At 44.6% G+C, this 21,565-nt stretch overlaps 3 non-coding genes across 3 annotated transcripts; 1 reads left to right on the forward strand and 2 right to left on the reverse strand.

Annotated features, from left to right (window-relative positions):
• Positions 1–5,932: 5,932 nt before the first annotated feature.
• Trnah-gug lies at positions 5,933–6,004 on the reverse strand. The gene has a single exon. It is a non-coding gene; the product is annotated as a tRNA-His (tRNA).
• A 1,277-nt stretch (positions 6,005–7,281) lies between these two features.
• On the reverse strand, positions 7,282–7,353 carry Trnah-gug. Its single transcript has one exon. It is a non-coding gene; the product is annotated as a tRNA-His (tRNA).
• A 544-nt stretch (positions 7,354–7,897) lies between these two features.
• Trnah-gug lies at positions 7,898–7,969 on the forward strand. Its single transcript has one exon. It is a non-coding gene; the product is annotated as a tRNA-His (tRNA).
• Positions 7,970–21,565: the final 13,596 nt, after the last annotated feature.

Here is a 21,565-nt window from a genome sequence, read left to right on the forward strand (position 1 = left end):
TGGCTAGGGTAAGAGTGATCTCCATAGGCTCATATGCTTCTGGGAAGGATTGGGAGGTGTGGCCTTGCTGGAGGAGGTGTGGCTTTGTTGGAGTAGGTGTGGCCTTGCTGGAGGAGGTGTGTCACTGAGGGTGGGCTTTGAGGTTTCAAAAACCCACTACAGGCCCAGCCCCTGCCACCACCACCCCCACTCTCCACCTCTGCTTGCTGCTTGCTGCTTTTGGCTTGTGGATCAGGATGTAGAGTTCTCAGCTACTTCTCCAGCACCATGCCTGTCAGCCTGCCACCATGCTCTCTGCCATGATGATAATGGATTAACCCTTCTGAAACTGTAAACAAGTCCTCAATTAAATGCCTTCTTCTGTAAGTTGCCTTGGTCATAGAAATAGAACAGTGACTAATACCTGGTACACACAAACAATCCCAGTTTTTGATAAGGGATTTGTGGCCAGCCTGGGCTGTCTGAAACTGCCCCACAGACAAAAACAAACCTGCAGTGCTGGGTGTGGTGTCACACCATTTTAATCCCAGCACTTGGAAGGCAGAGGCAGGAGGATCTCTGGGAGTTTGAAGCCAGCCTGGTCTACATATTGGGGTCCAGGACAGCCAGGACTACATAACAGAGAGACCCTGTCTCAAAAAGCAAAAACAGAACCCTGTAAAATATGGTAGGCATGCCTATAATCTAGCATTTGGAGGCTATACCAGGAGGATTCCCTTGATGAATTCAAATCAATCCTGGGAGACTCTGTCTCAAAAAAGCAAGAAATGAGAGCTGAAGAAATGACTCAGTGGTTAAGGGTACTTGCTGCTCTTCCAGAAGGCTGACTTTGGTCTCAGCACCCATGTCAGGCAACTCTAGTCCCAGGGGCTCCCACACTTCTAGCACATACACACATAAAAATATAGGCAAAAATACCCATACACATAAAAATACATAGTTAAAAAACATTCTAATATAGGCTTACTAATAAATGTTAAGAGAAAGAGAAGTTCTCAGTAGAAAGCATGGGTTTAGGCTTCTCAAAGAAGAGCTGAAGAAGCAGGACATTCTCATGTGTGGATACAGGCTCCTGTAGGCTCCCCAAGAGAGTAATGCTCATTGCTTTTGGTGGCTTCAATAATCATAATTTTTTACAATAATCATAATTAGGATTTTGGAGGGGTTTGAAGTTAGCATATTTAAAGCGTTGCTAAGAAACCCAAATGAAACCACAAGGTGGTTCCTCAGGGGTCCTGGACAGGCCTATAATAAGGTGAAAGCCTAGCTCACAAGGATAAATGAGTGTAGGATAACTTTATTATGAGCAAAGCTAGCAGTCCTGTTAGAGATTCTCTGGAGATGTTTGGGGAAATGAATGAGGGCCTACTCAAGGTCATATACTTTCAGAACTTAAGCCTGTTATTACTGTAGCATAAAATATCAATGTATGACAGGGAGATTAATACTATGATGCCAGCCTTTACAGAAAATCTTGTTTTGGAATTTTTTAACATTTAAAAAATGTGTGTGTGTAGAAGGTAGCTGTTCAAGCTTTGACCTGGAAGTACTACCCCCAGTGAGGTTTCCAGTAACTATCACGCCTACCTATGGCCTGCCCCTGAGGTGAGGCTGAGATGGGAGCCCTTAAGACCAGAGATCCGGATGTGCCTGCTCTCTTGGTTCCTGGTGATCCTGGATGCTGGATGGTAGACTGAGCAGAGTTCTCCAGAGATCACCGGTGGACTGCACCTCACCTCTCCCGGATCCTGTAACCTATCCCTTTACTTGTTGTAAGTAAAAACCCCAAATAAACCTCCCTTTTAACTACATGGAGTTGCCTTAATTCTTTCACCAATGTGTGTGTGGGGGGTGGTGGTGGTGGTGGTGGTGGTGGTTAGAGTTGGTTGTCCCCTTCTAGAATCCTACCGGGAATTGAACTTAGGTCACTAGCCTTGGTGGTAGGAAACTTTAGAGGTTTCAATTAGACTTTTGGGCGAGAAAAATCTTTTCTTTCCCCCCATGTTATTATATGTTTCCCTGTCTTTCTATACTCCTTCAAGATTTGGATAGATGAAATAAAAGGTGAAGTGCCTTTCCAACCCAGGAGGGCATCGTGAGTCAAGCAAAGGCCTAGAGGTGGCAACAGCATGTTGCAGACAGTGCTCACAGGGGTGGGATTGGAGGGTAGGAATAAAATTACTAAGAAAGGGGACAGGATGTCATAGAGGTGGGGGGATAGTGATGACATTAAAATTATAGCACAGGGCTGGAAAGCTGGCTCAGCACTGGAGAGCACTTGTTACTTTTGCAGAGGACCTGGACTCAATTCTCAGTAACCACATGGTGGCTCAAATTGCCTGTAACTCCAGTTCCAGGGAATCTGATGCCCTCTTCTGACCTCTAAGGGCTCCTGCACACACATGGTGCACATACACTCAGGCACACACAGACATCCACATAAAAATAAATATATTTAAACAATCATTTTTCAATTTAATTCTGGCATTCTGGAATCAGAGGCAGGCAGATCTCTGTGAGTTTGAAGCCAGCCTAAACAAGGTCCCAACCAGCCAAAGCTGGTGAGAGCCTATGGGGCCGGGGGGTGGGGGGGTGAGAAGAAGGAAAGAAAGAAAGAAGAGAAAAAAAAAGCAAAGTAATTTTTCTTTCAGGGGCAGGAGAGATGGCTTCATAGTTAAGAGCACTGGCTATTCTCCCAAAGAGCCAGGGTTCAGTTCCCAGCACCCACATGGAAGCTTGGGACCCTTTGTGACTCTAGTTCCAGAGGATCTGACACCCTCTTCTGGCCTCCACAGGTACCAGGCATGCACATGGGGACCAGACATGCATGCAGGTGAGACACCCATACACATTTAAAAGGATCACTTTTTAGGCTCTGCAGTTAGGAGCACTTGCTGTTCTTCCAGAGTACTAGAGTTTGGTTCTCCAAACCCATGTCTGGAGGCTCACTGCTATGTGTAACTCCAGCTCCCAGGGTATCTGACACTGTCTTCTGGCTTCCTTAGGCAACTGCACACACATGGTGCACACACACACACACACACACACACACACACACACACACAAACTAATAAAAAAACCAAATCTGCCAAAAAAATAAGCTTTCAGTGTGATACAGGAAAATATTTAATTGGGGCTGGCATACAGTTTCAGAGGTTTAGTCCATTATTGTCATGGTGGGAAGCATGGCAGCGTGCAGGCAGACATGGCGCTGGAGAAGGGGCTGAGAGTTCTACATCTTGATCCTCATGCAACAGGAAGTGAACTGTGTATCACACTGGGGGTAGTAGCTTCAGTGTATAAGACTTCAAAGCCTGCCTCCAGAGTGACACACTTCTTCCAACAAGGCCACACCTCCTAATAGTGCCACTCCCTGTAGGCCACGCATTCAAACACCTGAGTCTATGGGAGGGGGCATACCTATTAAAACTACCACACCATCATTATATGATTACTCTTTCTGATGCCCTAATTCTCCCCCTTTAGCCAGTGAGAGCCTTCTCAAGAGGTGCCTGTGTGCTTTTTACTTGGTCTCATCAACTTCATATGAATCTTTTCTCTTCTCTTTCTCAAATATGTGCTCTGTTATTCATTAAGACTGAGAGTGGGCTCCATTTGTTCCAACTTAAAAAAGTACATATGGGTGTTGTGCCTGCTTGTACATCTGGGTACCATTTGCATGCCAGAAGTTATTAGATCTCATTACAGGTGGTTGTGAACCATTGTGTGGGTGCTGGGAATAGAACCCAGGTCCCAGTGTTCTTGCCACTAAACCTCTGCTCCTCATTATATCAATTTCTGTTTGTCCTAATAGGTTTGATCAACTCACTGTTTAAAAAAATTAAATTAGTTTCCAGTATTTAAAATTATGGGATATCTTGCAAAAAAACCCTCCAAGCTTCTGGCTTCTCCTAAAACACCAGAAAGTCTGGCACACTGGGCAATATTCCCATCAGGTACAACTGGCAGAGGATGGACAGTCTTGGTGCCATCGAATGAATTCACACTGCCAGAGACTGCCGTAGGGTTTCATCGAAGCGCCAAGCTTTTACCACCAGCTTGCACTTCTTTTCTCACTGTCTTGTCCCTCTGAAGGCTGGGAAGAATGAAAGGAAGGTGGAAGGGAGTGAGGAGAGGAAAGGAAGGAGGAAGGACCTGGGTACAGACGGTTCGTGTTTCTGGAAAATGGGAGAGCGCCACTTTCTTTTTGTAGACTCACAGATTCTCTCTTTAATATGAAAATAATATGGTTCTATATTGAAAGAACATAGCATGAAGCAAAATCTTGCAATCATAAAGCAAACCTTGCCTCTCATTTATAGACTGTAAGGAACCTCGTGAAGCCAGGCACACTTATGCACATTGTAATCTCAGCTACTCTAGAGGCTAGAGGACTGAGTTTGAAGCTAGCTTAGCCAGGGAACATAGCAAGATCTTGGGGGAGGCGAAAGACAGAAAACAAAAAGCCCTCTGTTCAAATACTTATTTGTGTTGCTGGGTGTGGTAGTGTACTTCTGTAATCTCAGTGCTTGGGAAGTTGAGGCAGGAAAATCCAGAGTCAACTTTGACAACCAAGTGAGTTCAAGGCCAGCTACACGAGACTCTGCCTCAAAAAAACAAAACAAAACAAAACAAACAAACAAAAAAACCAACAAAAAATCGAGGTGGAGCTGTGTGTGTTTGGAACACAATGGTGGTCAAAACTTAGAGAATCGGAATGGTGGTGCACATCTGTGATCCCAGCCCTGGAAAGGCTGAAGTAGGGGCATCACAGTGAGCTCCTGGAGAGATGGCTCAGTGGCTAGGAGCTCTTGCTGTTCTTTTAGAGAACCCGGGTCCAGTCCCAGCACTCCAGTTCCGGGGTCCACCACCCTCTTTCTGCCTCCCTGGGTATGCGCTATACATGTAGGCAAAATATTAATACAGATAAAACAAAATAAATATTTTTAAGATCTTTAAACAAGCAAGCAAGCAAGCAAGCAAGCAAGCAAGCAAGCAAACAAACAAACAAACAAAAAACACCCAAGCCCCATAATAATGAAAGCCACAACAAAAGCCAGAGTAAAACAAGCAACAAAAAAAGACTCGGTGAATCCTGCTGGCAAACGCCTTGCGTTTTCTAGCTTCAGCGGCCCCACTTACATTGTATCTTTCTTGGCAATAAGAGATGAGACCGAAGGGCTTTCAAGTGGACTGCCGAGACAATTTCCTCTTCTAGTCTCTAAATTCAGGTCTTAATGGATAATCTCTTTCTTCTCTCTTCTTCTTCTTCACCCTGATGTCCTCTACTCGGACTAGTTGGAAACCAGGGCTGGGAGGTGGGAGATGGAAGGAAGACAGGCCTGGAGATGGGTGGAGATTCCCTCAGTGTGAGCTCCCTTACCCACCTAGGCAAAGCTAGCACTTCGTGTTCTGTTCTCGTATTATAATTTTGGGGAGTTGGAGGTATAGATATTTTACAGAAGAAGAGAACTATCTCTACATTATGAATACATTAAGTATTTTTTTTTTTTTACCCTATCATGACAAGATAACGGCACTGGAAAACGGCAATACTTGGAGGACGAAGTGAAGAATGAGAGCCTTCCGGCTAGACTTGGGCACATGCAGTCTGTAATTACAAACGAGAGACGCAATTTTTAAAAATAAAAAGCGGGGAGAGAAAAATCCCACAAGGTCACAGGGGTGCTTGCTGTTTGGCTTCTGTTGAATGGCTTAGACAGACACAGGCTTCCAGGAGAAGGGGATTAGAAGCTGTTCGATCAGGAGCCAGCCGTATTCGGAGCGTTAAAGAATTCTTAGAGGCGGCGATCTTTAGAAGAGCTTAGTATTCAAGGGAGAAAGAGAGAGAGAGAAACCGTGTTCGTGTAAGAAAATGAAGACTCAAAGGAAAAAAAAAGGCAGACCCCTTGCCGTGCCATTGTTGCCACAATGCCGTGACTCGGATTCGAACCGAGGTTGCTGCGGCCACAACGCAGAGTACTAACCACTATACGATCACGGCGAGCTACCGGGGACCTGTAAAATTGCCCTTCCGAATATTCTCTTCAATACTCATAGGCCATCCCACTTCCTGCGTCACTAAATGACCCATCTATTGGGCGGGACTCCAACCTACGGCCCGAGAATGCGCAGGCGCATCGCGCTCTCGCCGCTTGCTCGGCTTTTTGGGTCCTTAGTCCCGGGCCTAGAATTCGCTTGTGACAGGTGTGGGGTTTGGCAGGAGACCCCTTGAGCACCCGGGGTTCCCGGGCCTTCAGGGGCGTTTCCTTTTGGATCTCCTGGCTGCGGATCCTTCCCCGCCCCGCGCAGGGACCCTCGACGACCTCCGCGGAGGGGGCGGAAGTCCCCAGTACTGCGCGGACCGTGTGGACCTAACTCAGTGACTGTGTGTCCACCTCAACCCCGCCCGCCTCTCCTTCCAGCCTCTCCCACCCCTGGATGCTCCCTCTCGGCTTTGCGCCCACCTCTGACCGCTCTGGGCGGCAGCTGGGACTCGGTCCGGTTTTTCTCCTTGTCCCTCAGCGCTCGCGCCCACACGGCGCCTAGAGTGTGACGGCTTCCCCAGAGGGCAGTGGCTGTGTACCAAACAGACTGTGGCAGCAGTTTCTGACAAGTGAGTTCAAAGTGGCCGCTTTTGCACCCTCTTCCATAGGGCCACTAGAGATCTCGCTAAACACCCACTAAATCCTTTCACCGCTTCACGTCCGCGACGGCAGGACATTCGCCTGCTCTCCCTGCTCGCGGGGCTTTCGGTGTCTTTTCCCGCCGCCACCGACCGGTGCCCATTCAGTCAACAGGTCCCGACAGCGCGGTGGGGCGGGCAGGCTCCGAAGAGATGCCTTTTCATGACCGCCTTCAAGCCTCTGCACGCCGAGTTGCTGCTCGTCCTACTTTTGAGAGCTAGCTGTCTCAAGGGTCTCTCCCTCTGCGGAGACTCTTCATCGCTCTGGCGTCTACTCCAGTGCTTCGGTGGAAGTTTGTGGGAAGCCAAAGCTGTATAGGAAACTAAGAAAACAAAAACAAAAACACCGTACGTTTGTGAACGCGTACACATCTGTATGTTACGCTTTCCAGGCCGACGTGTTCTCTGTACTGTGCAGTGAGTGAATCGAAGCCTCTGGGTTCTGGTAGTCCAATATGGCCAGAACTGGTTGGTATAAACGCTGTTCTTTTCACTGTCCCCGGAGTTTGAGATCCATTTTCCGGAATGTTAGGTCAGGATTAAAATGGAATTGAAGAACAAAACACAGCTCCCTTGCCGTGCCATTGTTGCCACAATGCCGTGACTCGGATTCGAACCGAGGTTGCTGCGGCCACAACGCAGAGTACTAACCACTATACGATCACGGCGAGCTACCGGGAACCTAGGGTCAAGGGATCTTTGCTTGATCTCTTCTCTATTGGTTGTCCCGCCCCCTTCTGACGTCACCGGCTCGCTGGCGTTTGTTTCCGCCTATCATCAACGGCGGGACTCGGGAGTGCGCGCAAGCGCTTTGGTTTCCCTGGCTAGGTCTGTGCCCTGGCGGAGTGAATCCCTCCGCTTCTCGGTAGTCTTAACAGCCAGGGGCTGAGCCCTACCTCCCCCTTTTTTAAGGCAGGGTCTCATTTCGTCCAGGATGGACTCGAACTCGAGATTTTCCCACCACCACGTCCCGAGTTTTAGTTTTCCCAGTCGCGATCACGCGGGGCTTGCCAGGCACTTTCATGTTCGTCTTTTTTTTTTTTTTAAATGGTGTGGTCCCAAGGCCAAGCAGAAACGCGGGAAATCCGTAGCTCCTCGTTACCGTCAGCTGGGGTCTCTGAAGTACAACAGTGTAAGGATCACAGAACATTGGTCGTTCTCATCTTAAGGACGCCACTGGATACGCGTTACGACGTGGCGTTCCGGTAGCTCGCCGTGATCGTATAGTGGTTAGTACTCTGCGTTGTGGCCGCAGCAACCTCGGTTCGAATCCGAGTCACGGCATTGTGGCAACAATGGCACGGCAAGGGCGCCTTTTTAGCCAGGTCGCATCCTTCCTGGTGGCGAGGTCTTTGTAACGCCACGCTGACTGTCATCCTCCCCAAGGCTTGGTTAATTCTGGGGTGACATGTTTTCGGTCGGGACTTACTTAACGTTGTAACTTGGACAGATGACGTACTGTATCATGCTTTGGATGTATTTCTCCGAGGTACTTTCTTTTCTCTTTTTTGCCCCGCCAATGGTTAAACCTTATATTAGTCCTTTAAAAACCTCACACGACTTAAAACTCCATCATAGGTGACATAGGAAGACTAGGAGCAACACAAAAATTAAGAGTTAGAGCGGGATGGGTAGGAAAACATACCAAACCACGTGACAAAGGAAAGCTACCACGGTCCTTGAGGCGCTCGTTCTTGTGGCCACTGTTGAGTGCTAATGAAAGCCTCGTGGGTAAACCGGTGTTTTCTCCTGGAGCCTCCTCTAACCAGTCTACCTCAGGTTAAAGCAAAATGCACTTACTACTTTGTTTTATGTGCTTTAAAAACAAAAACAAACAAACAACAAAAACCCAGTCTCAACAAATTCAGTCCTGTCCTTTGGCATTAGACCAACGGGAAGTGAATTTTGGAGCTGGCTCTTGGGCAGGTGATGATGGCTGTGTGGTGTCAAGAAAGGAAAGAGAGAGCTCCTCCCAGGGGGTCTGGGGTGGCAGTACAAGTGCGGAAACATTCCTGGGAAGGATGGACAGTGTAATGGGGTTGTGCTTCTCTTTTACCCACAATCCATCAGGAACTACTTACTGCACCCCCAAAGCCCCGCAAGATAAAAAGCAAAACAAAGCAAACAAATCAAAACCAAACTGAAAACACCCTTGCATGCTGTAATTTCCCTGGGTCTCCAGGAAGTTTACTAGAGTTGGTGAGTACCTTAAGAGTGTTCTGAACTGGACACATAGGTGGTGAACCTGAAAACCCATTAAACTGCATTAAAAGTTGTGTATCTAGGAAATCTGTGTCATCAACAGAAAGTGAACCAGTCAAGTCACTAGGACTGTTCTTATGAGCTGCACTCAGAATGGAGAGTGGAGGTGTTGCAAGCATCCTTGGGAAGACATACACCATGTCTACCCCTTCCTTCTAAGGTCCCAACAACAAACCAAAGTGCAATTCTACTAAAGGTTCCCCCCCTGAAACTAGAATGTTTTGGGGTGTACTTACTTACCAGTGAGGGGTTACTGGCAGGTGACCATAAAGCAGCCACATTAGAAAGTGTCCACCCATCAGGATGGTTTCTTCCCACAGTCACATAGATGGACCCCACTTCGGTCCCCTAGCATATAAACTGTATTGTCTCTGGAGATCCGAGGTCATGGGCAGTTAGGGCAGAATGACATACAGGTGGCCAGGAAGGGTGGCTGGAATCCCAGGGAGAGTTCAGTGACCCTCCCCACCCCTTCCTTCTTTTAGAGAACAGCAAAAGACCATGGCCTCAACCATGACGGCTTCTTGCAACCAGACTCAGCTGACCTGGTCAAGACAGTGGCTCTTTTGCTTGGATGACCAAGGAGGAAGGATCAGTCACTCTGATACTTATGGACACAGAAACGATTTCATTTTCTCTGCCAATTAGGTCAAAGGGAGGAAAAGTTTGAAATTCAAGCAAAGTCAAATTTTATTCAAAGTGGACAATTTTATTAGAGTTTAAAAGAGAGAGAGAGAGAGAGAGAGAGAGAGAGAGAGAGAGAGAGAGAGAAAGGATGGAAGGAAGGATGGAAGGAAGGATGGAAGGAAGGATGGAAGGAAGGAAGGAAGGAAGGAAGAAAGAAAGAAAGAGAAAGAAGAAAGAAAGAACTTCCACAGGGCAGGCAAGTTGTCAATCTTTGCAACTGCCCAAAGGAAGAGAATAGAGGTGAGAAAGGAAAAAACCATGCCAACAAGGAGGGGTGGATTAGAGAAAAAGTAAGAAAGCCCAAAGTACTGGGGGTGGGGTGGGGGTGAGGAGCATGTATAGGCTCTGATTGGTAAGAAATAGCCAAAAAAGAAGAAAAGGGAAACAGTTATACCTTTCTTAGTCAGGATTCATTAAGGTGGGCAGACCCAGCAGGATCTCATCGCAGCCTGTAGGGTCTGTACTGGGGGTGGAAATTCTGAGAAGCCAAAGTATAAACTTTTGTTAAGGAGATAATTATGCCACCCATCTCTTTAGCATGGTTTAAGGTGAGTCTTCCTAGGGGTGGTCCCTTAGCAAGATGATTGACGGCTGAACTAGATTAACTGTCTTATGTTTTGGGTAGCTTGGGATGGTAGGTCTACACCCAGGCAAGAGATTTCATCCTGTTGACAGAAGGAACTAGTTTTCCCTTAATGGGCTTTTCTGTAGCTATGTCAACCCTCTATAAGCATCACAGGTAAAACCACCAAGAAAACACAACTCAGAAACATTTGGCACGTAAGGTACCCCACTGGTCACCCGCCTCTATGGCCAGGATGCAGAAGGAAGCTAAGTGGATGTGTCATGACACAGGTGCAGGAAGAGTCTGTGGGTGGAGTGGGGATAGGAGGGCAGAGGAGGATGCTCTCCTGAGTTTCTCATAACCGGCCTTTCAGACAGGAATATTGTCATTCTGGACATGGGTCAACCAAGCTATCAAAAGTTTGTAACATCCTCTGTTAGGGCCACTTGCCAGTTTTCCCTGCTCTGACTTTGGGGCCCCAGATGAGTCTTTATCAGTGATATGACTGCCAATTAGACTTGCCCGCAGGGAAGAGAAGCATGGCTGTGCTCAAGCCTCTGAATTGTTGGCTGGCTCACCTTACTGTGGTTTTACAGTTTAGACTCCTGGGTATGGCGGTGTGATTCATTTCCTCTGCTTATCTCGGGTGATGGTGTTTCTGGGATGGCAAAGCCAAGAAGAGCTAGAGACCCAAAGAGCCTGGCCTGGGATGACCTCAGCACGGCCCAGTTGGCACACTCAGTGGCCATCTGGCACCCTCCTTCCCTGCTCTCACTTAAAAAAAAAAAAAAAATATATATATATATATATATATATATAAATATATATATATTTAGTTTTTTGAGACAGGGTTTCTCTGTATGGTTTTGGTGACTGTCTTGGATCTCACTCTATAGACCAGGCTGGCCTCGAACTCACAGAGATCCGCCTGACTCTGCCTCTCGAGTGCTGGGATTAAAGGCGTGCACCACTGCCACCTGGCTATTTTATTTTTTAATTAAAATTATTTTTTTCTTAATTCATTTTACATACCAACCATAGATCCCCCTTTCATCCCTCCTCCCCATCACCCCCCTCAACCCCTCATCCTCACCTCCAACAGGGTAAGTTCTTCCATGGGGGGGACAGTTAAGCCTGGTGCATTCAGGGGAGGCAGGACCAATCCCCTCCTGGCTTTATCAGGGGTGAGCAAGCTGTCGGACCAGGATCCAGAAAGCCGGCTAATGTACCAGGGGTAGATGCCGATCACATTATCAGGGGCCCCTCAAATAGACCTAGCTACACAACTGTCTCCCGAATGCAGAGGGTCTAGTCGGGTTCCATGCAGGTTCCACAACTGTTGGTTGTAGCATGAATTTTGAATGGTCTTGCCAGTTTCTCAGCTCTATTTCCTCAGACTGGAAACCTCTGTGTCCTCATCTGGAATGAATCTCAGCTGAACTGTGCTGCTCAAAGCCTAAAACTTAACCAGCCAAAAGCTTCTAGTTTCTGGTCTTCACGCCTTATAAACCTTTCTGCTTTCTGCCATCACTTCTTGGGATTAAAGGCTTGAGTCACCATGCCTGGCTGTTTCCAGTATGGCTTTAAACTCAGAGATCCAGACGGATTTCTGCCTCTGGAATGCTAGGATTAAAGGCGCGAGTGCCACCATTTTCTAGCCTCTTTATCTAGTGGCTGTCTGTTCTCTGACCCCAGATAAGTTTATTAGGGTGCACAATATTTTGGGGAACACAATACCACCACATTTCCTTTTTTTTGTCTAAAATTTACAAAAAGCTTATAACTAATACAAGAAAAACTATCCAATAAGTATATGCAATATATATAGTCAAGAATTACATTAACAATGTCTAGTCCATTAACATTTGTCAGATTCAGACAAAAAACTCCATCTTATATATTAACAATGTCCAATCCAGTAACATTTGATAAACTCAGACAAAAATATTTCATTACTTATCCTATTTAAAACAAGTATTTCCTTTTAAAAGTAGATTCAATAATCTTACTTTTTATCTTATTATAGCTATATTCTCTTTTTTTCTTTTCATAATAGATTCAGTAATCTACCTTTTGTCATTTTTATATCTTCCTCTTTTTGTTTTTAGAGTAGATTCAGTGATCTACCCATTTATCCTATTATTTCTTTATCTTTTTTCTCAGAGTAGAGTCAATCGACTTCATATCTATATTATCTTCTTTTTTCTTTTTTTTAAAACAAAACCTCTGAATCTAATCTCCTTGTTCAGCTTTTTTCCTGACCATTAACAATTAACAACTTGTAACTAACCATTGTAAACAATGACAATATACAAAACTCATTAAATGACCAAAAACCTCCCATCCCACCTCTTGGGAATGTGGGCGTCACTTTCTTAAAATTACTTCCTGCTTTCTGGGGTTTAAGACATTTTTAGGGGATCCTGAAAAGAACATTTTTGGGTTACCTATCAAGTCCTATATCAAATTAAAAAGTGCAGGGCTTGTTTCAAGTCCTTGTTCAAGTAGCCTGTCAGGCTGGATCATTTCAGCTAGCCATCTCAAAATTGTCCTGAGTAGTTTATAGTCCAGAGTCGATCTTTCCGTGGTGTTAATCAGCTTAATGGCTTTACCATAGTCCATGTAGAATCATTGTTGTGGGATCCTGTCATCTTTTTGAATATTTCAAAGTCACTGTTAGGCGTGGTCATGGTTCCCTGAAGACATTTTTTTTTCCGCTCCTCTGTGGTTTGGAGCAATCACAGTCTGTCTCTCGGATGTTCTTCCCTAGAAGAGAAAATCTTCATAGCAATTTCTCCCCACCATTTGTCTTGCCAAAGTGACCTTTGCTGATGCTATCTTGTACCACGATAGTCCTGGCAATTCTTCTCTGAACAAGCAGCAGTAAACACTTCATCCCAGGTAGCAGCATTGCCACAGTCACCAGCATGATTGGAAGGAGCCAGCAACTTGGAACAGCAGTCCCTGCCTCCATGGTCCAGCCACCACCATTTGTGTCTTGGTTCAGTCGCAGCTTCTCCTTAGCAAGCCTCCTAGGCTGGCCTCAAACTCTTGATCCTCCTGCCTCTACCTCCTTCAGTAAATCCCTCCGGCATGCACAGGCCTGAGCTGGGGCCCTCAAGGCCACAGGCAAGTAAGTAGCTTTTTCATGAATTTGAACCACCAACGTTGGGCGCCAGATGTAGCATGAATCTTAAATGGTCTCGCCAGTTCCTCAGCTGATCCCATTTCCTCAGACTGGAAACCTCTGTGTCCTCATCCGGAATGAATCTCAGCTGAACTGTACTGCTCAAAGCCTAAAAGCTTAACCAGCCAAAAGCTTCTAGTTTTTGGTCCCCACGTCTTATTTACTTTCCTGCATTCACCATCACTTCCTGAGATTAAAGGCTCACTTCTTGGGATTAAAGGTGTGAGTCACCATACCTGGCTGTTTCCAGTATGGCTTTAAACTCACAGAGATCCAGACAGATTTCTGCCTCTGCAATGCTAGGATTAAAGGCATGAGTGCCACCATTTTCTAGCCTCTATATCTAGTGTCTGTTCTGTTCTCTGATCCCAGATAAGTTTATTAGGGTGCACAATATTTTGGTTGGTCTAAAGTTCGTGAGTTCCTACAAGTTTGGTTCAGTTGTCTCTGTAGATTTCCCCATCATGATCTTGACCCCCCCTTGTTCATATAATCCCTCTTCCCTCTTTGACTGGACTCCCAGAACTCAGCCTGGTGCATGGTTGTGGATCTCTGCATCTGTTTCCATCAGTTACTGGATGCAGGCTCTATGATGACAGGCAGGGTAGTCACCAATTTGATTACCAGGGTAGGCCAGTTCAGGCACCCTCACTCACCACTGTTGCTAATAGTCTAATCTGGGGTTACACTTGTGAATTCCTGGGAATTTCCCTGGCACCATCTTTCTTCCTGACCCCATAATGTCTCCCTCTATCAAGATATCTCATTCATTGCTCTCCCACTCCATCCCTCCCCCATGTTCTCACCCCCTATCCCCTACCCTCTATTGCCCTCCCCCATCCCCAGTTTACTCATTGGGATCTTCTCTGTTTCCTCTTCCCAAGGTGATCCGTACATCCCTCCTTGTGTCCTAGCTTCTCTGGAGCTGTGGGTTGCAGTCTGGTTATCCTTTGCTTTATATCAAGTATCCACTTATGAGTGAGTACATACCATGTTTGCCTTTCTAAGTCTGGGTTACCTCACTCAGGATGATATTTTCTAGTTCCATCCATTTGCCTGCACATTTCATGATGTCATTGTTTTTCACTGCTGAGTAGTACTCCATTGTGTATCTGTACCGCATTTTCTTTATCCATTCTTCGGCTGGGGGGCATCTAGGTTGCTTCCAGGTTCTGCTGCTATGAACACAGTTGCTGCTCTCACTTCTTAGAATTATTTTCTCCCTTTTGATTCTACAATGTTGTTACCACACCCCTCATTTCCAGCTTGAGGTCCAAGGTCTTTCCTATGTTTGACAGCCAACAAAGAAGCTGGCAGAGAGAGCTCCTGCAGCATCATACATCCTGTCTCCAGTGCCCTTACTTTTTCCAGCAGCAGACCCAGGTGTCCACCAGGCGGCGCTGTATCTCAAGAGGTTGACTTGGGAAGCAGCGGTTGTGAGAGTCTGTTCATTTGGGAGACCTGTCTGACTTAATTGAGCCGACCCTCAGGGATTCTCTGGAAATTCCATACTCAAGTTCATCCTCCCCTCCCCGCTTTCCTCCTTCCCTTCCCCCACCATTCCTGAAACAAGATTTATTTTGTTCTTAAATTACTGAGTTTGGCGGGACCTACAAAGCTGTGTAAGAAGCTTTTGGCCCAGAGTGGCTGTTTCCCGGCTGCTGTTGTCTCTCAGATGCGCACATGTCAAGTGACTAGCACAGACACCTGCATTAGCTGGCCTCTTGTTTCTAGATCTTTCCACACTCATTAAAAAGAGGGCACGGGGAGTTCCTGTGGGACTTTATTCCTGTCCCCAGACCTGAAACCTTTTCCTGAGTCCGCAAGATGGCAGAGAGTGGTTTCCAATTCTAGAACTGACCAGTAGGAAGGGATTTTCTGTCACAGAGTCAGTGAAGTAAATGGTTAAAATGTCAAGGGGTGGGCACTGTGCTCAGTGTTTTAGGGTGCTCAGCTTGTGTGAAAGCCTGCATTCTCTCCAGCACTAAAAACCCAACCCTAAACCAAAGCTTTGTTACTGATTCCTAAATTAACTCTGTTTTTCTATTTTTTTTTTTTTAAATGAACTGAACTTCTTTTTTCATTTTTTTCTTTGTTGTTTTGAGGCAAGGTCCTGTGTAGCCCAGACTGGCCATGAACTCACTATGTAGTATTTTTCTCTCCTGACCTTTTATTTGTTGTTATTGATAATGTATGTTTACACCCCATGTGTTATAAGCACCACAATACTTTAGTATTTTAAAAAACCAATTGATAACGTTTAAAACAGAATTGAAAAACAAGGAAATGCCTTTTAAAGTCACTCATGTATTTACCACCGTGGCACGTTAGATCTTTTGTGTAGTGTCTACTTGTCCTGGTGTCCTTTTCCTGCTACTGAATTTTTCCTCTGTTAACATTTCTCATGCTGCTGGCCTGTTGATAAATCCCCTCCTGTGCTGGGAGCCTGGAAAGGTCACTTTTTTGCCTTTAAAATTCTTTCACAACATATATTTATTAATAATACACACACACACACACACACACACACACACACACACACACACACACACACATATATATATATATATATATATATATATATATATATATATATATATATATAAAACATCTTGGAGGTTGGTTCTCTCCTCCTGTCATGTTGGCCCAGATGATGGAACTCAGGTGGTCAGGCCAGGCAGCAAGCACCTTTCCTGGCTAAGTCATCTTGCTGGCCTGCGGTTGTTTTGGAAAAGAATTTCCCCTCTGTATTGAATCCCAATAACTTACATTTAAATTTCAGTACTTTAAAGGTGTTGTTCTCTATCTTTTGCATGCATCGTTTCTGATGAGAAAACTACAGAATTCTTATTTGTTCTTTCTCTCTATGTAAGGTATCAATCTTTATCTCTTAAGCACTTGAAAAGTTGTTTATTATCATTTGGGTTTTTTTTTTTGGCAGTTTTGTTAGGATGTGCGTGTATGTGTTTATTCTACTTGTAACCAGTTGAAGTTATTTTCAAAGTAAAGTTTGGAAATGTAAACTTACTTGTTGAAACATTTTTCTTGTCATTCTCTTTTTTTCTGAACATACACACACATTTGCCCCCACATGTATGACTGTTTAATATTGTCCTGAAAGTTGCTGGTGTGTGTGTATATATGTATGTGTGTGTGTTTGCACATGTACACACTCGTGGATCTCAGAGGACAACTTGCATGAGTCCTGAAGATTAAACTCAGGTCATCAGGCTTGGCAGGAAGTGCCCTTACCTACTGAGCCATTTCTTCAGTTCCAGACTCCTAACTCTTGGGAAACAGCACATTGGGATGCTAAGTTCCATTAGACATTCTGTTATAGAGAGTGGTTCTGGCTCTTAGCATCCACATAAACCATTTACCCACAATGATTGTAAGGACATGATATCTTTATTTTATGGCCATCATAGGTATACCTACACAAATTAAAACTGACAATGCTCCAGCATATGTGTCTAGTAAAATGAAACAGTTTTTTTGCATATTACAATATAAAGCATATTACAGGTATACCACACAATCACACAAGACAAGCAGTTATAGAAAGATCTAATCACACTTTCAAAGATATGCTTAATAAGCTGGGCGGTGGTGGCACATGCCTTTAATTCCAGTACTGGGGAGGTAGAGTGTGGCAATATATTGTGTACCCTAATAAAGCTTGCCTGAGGATTAGAGGACAGAGCCAGCCACTAGACATAGAGGCCAGTGGTGGCACACACCTTTAGTCCTATCGCTCAGGAAAGCAGAGATGCATCTGGATTTCTGTGAGTTCAAGGCTGCATTGGAAATAGAGCCAGGCAGTGGTGGCACACACCTTTAATTCCAGTACTGGGAAGCATACATGCCTTTAATCCCAGGAAGTAACAGCAGTGTAAAGAAAGGTATATAAGGTGTGAGGAACAGGAACTAAGGCAGTTCAGCTGAGACCCTTTTGGGTGAGGACTCAGAGGCTTTCAGTCTGAGGATTCGTGGAAACAGGATCGGCTGAGGAGTTGGTGAAGTGAGGTTGGCTGTGGCTTGCTCTGCTTCTCTGATCTTTCAGCTTTCACCCTGACATTTGTCTCTGAGTTTTTTTTTTTTAAATTATAAGACCATCTAAGATTCAAACAACAGTAGAGTCAGACAGATCTCTGTGAGTTTGAGGCAAGCCTCATCTACAGAGCGAGTTCCAGGACAGGCTCCAAAGCTACACAGAGAAACTCTGTCTCGGGAAAAAAAAAAAAAAAGGTATGTTTAATAAACAGAAAAGGGTAATAAAGACCCCCAGAGATAGATTACAAAATGCTTTATTAACTTTAAAATTTTTAAATGCTAATGAGAAAGGAACGACAGCTGTGGAGAGACATTGGATAATAGAAACAACAAACTGAGTTAAATCAGCCTGTGTACTTTAAGGATGTGTTGACCACAGACTAGAAACCAGGATATGTGTTACATTGGGGAAGAGGTTTTGCTTTTGTTTCCACAGGAGAAGAAAAGCTGTGAATACCATCAAAATTGATAAAGATTAGATTCAAACAGGAGAGACCTCTTGATTAGGAGAGGCTATAGTTCATCAAACAGCATGACAGCTCAATGTAAACTAACTTACAAGACTATCAAATACTTTTCATTTGATCAGATATAACCTGCCAAAAAGGGAAACTCCCCAAAGTTAGGGTTGGGGCAGGGTTTTGTTTTTGTCTTTCTAGGAGAATAAAAGCATCCAACTAAGGAATCTGAAGACCACTGGATAAATGAGACATGAAGAAGAAGGGAGACTTATTCAGAGAAAATGTCCCAAGAAAAAGAGTAAATTGGCCTAATGGTATAGCACACTTCCAACAGGATAAAATTTCATAAATCTTCCCAAATGCTTGTCTCTACTGTTCTCTACAGACATATAAGGTAAATGGTCTTTTTGTAGTCCCAATTCAATTGAAAATTAAAGCTGGCTTTGGAGTTGGAGCATGGTTCTCTCCTTCTCTAAACCCAAGCAAGCATGTTGAAAGGAAAATCCAAAATCTCTGTCTCATGTCAGAAGAGCCACCTGGTATAGGACAGTTGAAAAACCAAAATTAAGGGACCATTCTATTGCCACTAATCTCATAATACTTTGGTTTTATATTGCCTCTTTAAAATTTTTCTTGAAGTATAAATATTATCTCAAAATTTATGTTATATATATATATATATATATATAAAACTTTCTGTCATGTTATTAATGGTCATATAGAGCACTACTTCTAGAAATAGGCTTCATCTGGATTTCTGTACATAATTTTGGGTTTGAGCCTGAAGTAGGTAACTAAACTGAATCAGGTGACTGAATCAGAGGGTGGAGCTAGCTATTAGCTGACCAAAATTAGCCATAGGGGTTTTAGGGGACTGGGAACAGATAGAGAGACACAGGAAGTAGTAGGGGAGGGTCTAGAAAGATCCTTAGCCTTTCTGGATCAAGGAAGGAGAGAGAGAGAAGAGATCACTGGTTGCTTCTCCATTGCTTCTCTGATCATTCAGGTTCTACCCAATATCTGACTCTTGAGTTTTTATTGATAAAGAATAATTAGATAAATGCTTCACAAGTGGAAACCAGAAAGATGCATTTGGGGGGTGCACATTAAGGGAAAGGGTTGTAAATTATAGGTAAAGTAGAGAGGTGAAAAGTTGATACATGGAAGGTTTAAGGTGTACAGGGTGGGGACAGCTAAGCCTTCTGGGAGCCTGATATCTCACAACCCATTTAAAATCTAGTTAGAGGGACAGTAGAATACATGTGACATGAAACAAGAGAAGGGTTAGAGGATTAAGTGGGGGATGGTGTGGGAATTCATGAGAGGAGGGGATACTGAGTAGGTTAACCAAAGCTAAGGGTGCATGAAAAAATCTAATGGAAATTGTGGTTGGTTTGATTATGTATGACCCCCATAGACTCATGTGTTTGAATGCTTGGCCCATAGGGAATGGTACTTTTAGGAGGTGTGGTCTTTTTGGAGTAGGTGTGGTCTTGTTGGAGGAAGTGTGTCACTGTTAGGGGCAGGCTTTGAGGTTTTATATGCTCAAGCTATGCTCAGTGTGGCACACAGTCTCCTCCTGCTGCCTGCGGATCAAGATGTAGAGCTCTCATCTCCTTCTCCAGCACCATGTCTGCCTGCACACCACCATGCTTCCCGCCATAACGATAATGGACTAAACTTCTGAAACTAAGCCAGTCCCAATTAAATGTTATTCTTTATAAGAATTGCTGTGGTCATTGTGTTCTCTTCACAGCAATAGAAACCCTGACTAAGACAGAAATCCACTAATGAGTAAGATAATTTCAACATATGGCTTAAAAATAATTTTAACAGAATTATTCTGCATGAATGTACAGTTTTACTCCCAGACTACATGTGTTATCAAATGAAAATTGCAGGGTCTGGGATATCATTCTAAGATTTATTGGCCAGAGGTGTCCCAGAGGTTTCCAAAACAACTTGGGCTATTGCACTGCCTTTAGTTACCTGCCATGGGGAGACTGCATGGTAAGACCCTATTGCTGAAAGAGTGTGGTTACATGAAAAAAAAAATCAATCTCAAATCTACCTGGAGACTTCTCCTTATGGCCATTTTCACAGTGCCAGAAGGTGCCATGTAGGCTACTGAGGGAGACAAGACATCAATGGTATTACCCAGTGCTTGATCTTGCATACCACAATATAGGCCCACCAGGCGAAGATATGCCTAGTGGTACACAGCTGTTATGGAGTAACAACCGATTTCTGATTGGGTTGAGGCCTGTTCCACAGGGACTTTCATGCCTTATACTGTACGTAACCTTGGTCAAAAGTCTATGAGTGGAAGGCCACAGGCCCTGGGATAGAACCTGCTATTGTTATTTTCCTAAATGGTCATGTCAAATTGTCTTCTAAATATTTATACCATATCATCATTGCTGCTCTTAACTTTAGTCAGAGAAGATTCTCTTTGCAGGGCCATCAGACAGTGCGGAGCATCATAGTTAGTCAAAGTGCTGAGAAAAAGAGGCCAACTGCACATCCTTAAATAGGACATCTTTATCAACCCTGCCACGACTCAGGGGCCATCTTGGAAGGGGAGATGGGCAGGATGGAGGAGCTGCAAAATGGGAAGGAGTGCTGTGAAAGCTGTCTTCCAGACACGAGGTGGCTGTCGTCCTCATGAGCTCACAGAAGTCACGGTTCCCCACACAACATCAAACCAGCCAGATTCCCAGCGTAGACCGGGAGGTGCTCCAAGGCCCCACACCTTACCACAGGGCTATTGGCAGTCAGTTGGGCGTTGGACCTTCTACCCTGCTGTGGAATCAATCAGATGAGTGAAGACCCTGCTGGGAGTGTGAATTAATTTCTTTGGGTGCTCAAGCCCCAAATCAAGTCAGGAAGGGAACACTCACAACATCAGATTCTCAGGCTGCCCCAAGTTTGTGATCTTGCTGCCACTGCCCTTTACGTGTTGGGATTACAGATCACAAAGTCACCAGTTTGCTAAGCCTGTCGTGAGCCAGTTCTGAAGGCCACAAGTCAGGATCAAAGTGGTCTCATTTCAATGCTTCTTGCCATGGCTTACCAACAGTGGCCTTCCTGTTGTGTTCTCATGCGTCCTTCCTTCTGCATGTGCAAGCCATGTTAATCTCTTTAGATACAACACTTTCTCTTCTATCAGGGCTCCTGTTGGAATAGATTAGACTAGTCCTAATTGGCCTCATTTTAACCTCTTTAGGCCCCTCCACATAGGTTATAGTCTGAAGCACGAGTTTTTAGGAGTTTAACTTTGGAATTTTAGAGGGACGTGATTTCATAAAAGGAAATAATTGTGGGCTAAGGAAAAGATGAACGAGACTAAATTTACACACTCTGGATAAAACTGCTCACATTTAACATCTCTGTCTCAATGAATTGCCCTATGGTAACACATATAGAGTAATTGGCACTGATTCTCATTCATAGTCATAAAACTCATACTGAAGGTGTCGATGTGCTCATCCACACATCTTAAGATGAGGGGGATAATGTGAGAGCAAAGGCTGAAACCAAACCTAAGTGTCTTGTCCTACTTTGCCTTCTATTGCTATGAGGAACACCGTGACCACAATCAGCTTGGTGAGGAAAGGGTTTATTTCATCTTACAAATCCTGATCCTAGTCGATTACCAAGGGAAG

Source organism: Onychomys torridus, chromosome 4 (assembly GCF_903995425.1).
Source record: "Onychomys torridus chromosome 4, mOncTor1.1, whole genome shotgun sequence".
Taxonomy (NCBI): domain Eukaryota; kingdom Metazoa; phylum Chordata; class Mammalia; order Rodentia; family Cricetidae; genus Onychomys; species Onychomys torridus.